The sequence below is a fragment of the Colobus angolensis genome, unplaced genomic scaffold (genome assembly GCF_000951035.1).
Source record: "Colobus angolensis palliatus isolate OR3802 unplaced genomic scaffold, Cang.pa_1.0 Scaffold20, whole genome shotgun sequence".
Lineage (NCBI taxonomy): Eukaryota > Metazoa > Chordata > Mammalia > Primates > Cercopithecidae > Colobus > Colobus angolensis.
Window position 1 is genome coordinate 5,990,765 of NW_012115155.1, and position 4,544 is coordinate 5,995,308.

Consider the following 4,544-nt stretch of genomic DNA (forward strand, 5'->3'; position numbering starts at 1 on the left):
AAAAGCTTCTCTATCCTTTTCTTAGTAACTGCCGGTGCCATATATCTCATTGGCAAAGTTCTCATTAAGTATGTGGTTCCATGTAAGCTCCTTTCTTGTGCCATTAGTATTTTTTGAAATATCGGAACCAATGGCAAATCATCTCAAATGCTGTAGTTTTAACACAATTCTTGTAATCTAGGATAGCACATAGCCTGTTTACGTCTTCAGATGTGTCTGGGTTGTGTCCCTTTGCACTTTGACATAAACCGAACTTGACAAGTTACTGTAATTACACTGAATCTATAAATAAATTTTAGGAGAGCTGACAATCACCATATTGAGTCCTGTACTCTATGAATTCGTAAATCTTTTTTCGTTTTTATTTGTTCATTTTTTGGAGATGAAGTCTCACTCTGTAGCCCAGGCTGGAGTGCAGTGGCACGATCTCGGCTCACTGCAAGCTCTACCTCCTGGGTTCAAGTGATTCTCCTGCCTCAGCCTCCCAAGTAGCTGCGATCACAGGTGCCCGCCACCACGCCCAGCTAATTTTTTTTGTACTTTTAGTAGAGACAGCGTTTCACCATGTTAGCTAGGATGGTCTCAATCTCCTGACCTTGTGATCCACCTGCCTCGGCCTCCCAAAGTGCTGGGATTACAGGCGTGAGCCACCGCACCTGGCCAGGAAATGGACAAATTTCATACAACCCTCCTTTCTTGAATCAGGAAGAAACAAAAATCCTAAACACAGCATAACAAGCAAGAAGATTGAATCAGTAATTTCTTTAAAAAAACTGCCAACACAAAAAGCCCAGGGCCAGGTGGATTTACTACCAAATTCTACCAGAAAAGAATAATTGGTATCAACCCTACTGAAACTATTCTAAAGGATTGAGAAGGAGAGAATTCTCGCTAACTCATTTTGTGGAGTCAGTATCATCCTGATACCAAAACCAAGAAAGGGCGTAACAAAAAAGTCAACTTCGGGCAATACCCCTGATGAATGTTAAGTTTTCATCATAGATTTAGCCTTTTCTTGAATCATTCTTTCTGTATGTTTAGTATGTCTTCTATTTGGGATTGCATTCCTTCTTCTGAAAGTGCTTTCATGAAATTTTCTTTTAATAAAGTTATTCTGTTATCAAATTCTTCAGTTTTGTTGGCTAGAAATTGTCTTTAACTTGTTTCTCAAAAGACTCTTTTCCCTGGGTATAAAATTCCACACTGGAAGTACTCGTAAGATAATAAAAATATTTTTCTGTTATTTTCCAGCTTCTATTAATATTGCTATTCTATCATTACATTAAAGTGAATGTGTCTTTTTATCTCCGGCTCCTATTAAGATTTTCTTTGTCATTATTGTTCTGCTGTCTCCCCTGTTAAATGCACCTCATTTTCATCATGTATTTTCAGTATTGCTTCCGACCCAGTCTCTGTCTCCTCCAATCATTTAATCACTTTCTCCATGTTTTTTCTCCCATCTTTCCATTGTCTTTTCTGAATTCTGGAAGATTGTTTTGATTTATCGTCACAGATTCTTTCTTAAGTGTTCTTTATCTACTAATAAACCCATACATTATGTTTTTAATATTGGCTATTGCATTTTTTAGAGCACATATTTGATTCTTTTTTCAAATTTATTTGGTAACATAGTTTCCTAGTCCTTGGATAAATAGTCAAGCTAATTTCTTAAACTAAATTTACATCCTGTGGATTTTTTGTAATTTTTGTTGTTGCTTATTTGTTTTATGTCCTTTAGTTTTAGACATATGATCAGGTTTTAGCTATAGCACCTCAGGATGGCTGTGCAATTCTGGGCCACAGTATTTATTCTTCCTGTTTCTTGTGATGTGGTGGATGGAAATTTTAGGTCTGGTTTATCTTTACCCGTACATTACAGTTCCTTTGTGCCTTCAGCCTAGTGTGAGAAGGGTGTTCTACTGACCAAGAGTGTTTGACTTGTGATTCCTGCTAGCTTTGTGGCCATCAGAAACAAAATTTCCGTATGTTCAGGGAAATTATTTTGAGTATGTAAAAAGGATATTTAATGATTATAGAAAAGTTCTCTCTAAAGAAATTGTAAAATGTTGTTTGAAATTTCTGACTATGTAATGAAAATATTTACTGGTTATATAAGTTCCCCTTTAAACATTTCTGTTAAATTTAAAATTACCTGTGATTTTTTTTGTGGGGGGCTGGCTGTTGTGGTACACCTTTATCATAATGCTAATATGTAATTTTCTAATTAAGGTTCTATATATTCTACAAGTTTTTTTTATTTTCTGTTTACTTGAATTACTTGGATTGCTAAAGCTTTCCAAATAGTTTGGAGTTTACCCATTAATACTCCACCAATTAAATATACACTAATAATCCAAATAATATATTATTATGCCCATATAAGAAAGAATAAGTAAGATCTGAAAGTTTCAATTTGAAATTACCTTTTGATATTAAGATGCAAATATAATAAATTCTGTCATAGTATTACTTTTAATGCAGTTTCTAGTTGTAAGTCATGTCAGGTTATTTGTACAAAACCTTTTAGTGAAAAACAATAAAAATTCTGAATAAAAATATAGTTTAAAATATTTTACTTAAAATATTAAACCATTAAAGATAATCTAAATAATCTTCCCAGAGTCCAGTGAAAAGGTAGAATGTAGACAGAGAGTATTCTGAGTAGACACGTTGACTTGCTTATATATTTATTGATATGATATATAAGAAATCAAGGAGACCCAGGCAACTCTTTTGAATGGAATTGGGCTGATTCATCTCTGGTTTGTGGAGTAAGAGCCAGGTTAAGTCTGAGCCGCTGCAGCTGCTGCCTCTGTCTTTGCTTTACTGCAGAGGCAAGACAAAGGTCTGCACTGTGGCCTTGCGCCCCTGTTGGCCTTCCGGAGAGTCACATCACACAGGAAAATTACACCTGCCAGAAATAGCAAGAACTTTCGTTAAGAAGAAATTTGTCAAACAAGAAATTGAAGCTGAATGCCTTAAGAATTGTAGTTACTGACCAGAAATATAGACAGACTTCTTAGACTTGGAGAAGATATGCCTAGACTGGGTCGTGGCCACCTACAGATGCTCCTGTAGTGGAAACAGCAGAACAAGTCTATATTTCTTCCCTGGCACTGTTAAAAATGTTAAAGCAAGGCGATGCTGGAGTTCCAATGGAAGTTATGGGTCTGAAGCTTGGAAAATTTGTTGATTAATATACCATCAGAGTGATTGACATGTTTGCTATGCCACAGATGTCAGTGTGGAGGCATTTGATCTAATGTTCCAAGCTAAAATGGTGCATGTATTGAATCAGACAGGAAAGCTTGAGATGGTTACTGGTTGGTATCACAGTCACCTGGCTTGGTTGCTGGGGTTTGTAGGGTGGATATCAGTACTTAGCAGAGTTTTGAAGCCTTATCAGGGGGAGCTTTAACAAGTGGTTGTGGATTCCATTCAGAGTGTAAAAGGGAAGGTTGTTAGTGATGCCTTCAGGTTGATCAATGCTAATATGATGGTACGTGAACCAAGACTAACAACTTCAAATATGAGTCACTTAAACAAGCCATCTATCCAGGCATTAATTAATGGATGAAACAGACATTATTACTCTATTACTATTAACTATCTGAAAAATAAACTAGAATAGAAGATGTTGCTACATTTGCATAAGGAGTTGAATGGAAGATTTGACACTTCAGGATTACATGAACATTGTAAATACAATGATTTAGTATTTAAATAGATGCTGGAATTAGCCAAGAATTACAAAAAGGCTGTAGATGAAGAAGATTAGATGACACCTAAACAGCCGGCAATAAAGAGTGTTGGCTATCAGAACACTAATGTCACTTGGAGGAACAAGTGGATTTAGTCATGACTTCAAATATTGTTTAGCAGCTTGTTGTGTTTAAGTGAAGCAACAAAAAATTTATTAGTGATGCTTTCAGTATACATTTCTCTGTTGTTCCTAATGCTCAAAATTAAGGGACCTCTGAAGACATATTTGGTTAAATGTAAGACATTTGGCATCATTTGTAGCACTGTAATCTTCACTCTCAGCTATGCAATTATTTTTGTTTCTTTAGTCAGGGTCTTTGCAGATTCTAAAGTTATATAATAATTCATAAAAGTGGACACATTTTGTTAATATCCTATTTAATATTCAAAAAAAGCAGTAATGCAAGGCTATTTTGATTGTTGCTTACTAAATAAAATACATTTACAATTTGAAAAATAAAAGTCACTTGGTAGTAGATGTGTAGATTTATTTCTGGGCTCTCTATTTTGTTCTGTTGATCTGTGAGTCTGTTTCTATGTCGATACCATGCTGTTTGATTACCATAGCTTTGTAGTATATTTAGAAATCAGGTAGTGCAATGCTCCTAGCTTTGTTTTTGTATGTTTGTCTTTCAACAAAGAAACACAAGATTATTTTGATTATTCAGGGTCTTTTTTAATTCTATATGCATTTTAAGATTTTGCAAATATATTTCTGTGAGGAATGTCATTAGTAGTTGATAGACATTGTATTGAACATATAAATCACTTTGGCTGGTATG

At 35.0% G+C, this 4,544-nt stretch overlaps 1 pseudogene; it reads left to right on the forward strand.

The window, feature by feature from the left end:
- Positions 1-1,778: 1,778 nt before the first annotated feature.
- On the forward strand, positions 1,779-3,879 carry LOC105511555 (annotated as a pseudogene).
- The last annotated feature ends 665 nt before the right edge of the window (positions 3,880-4,544 follow it).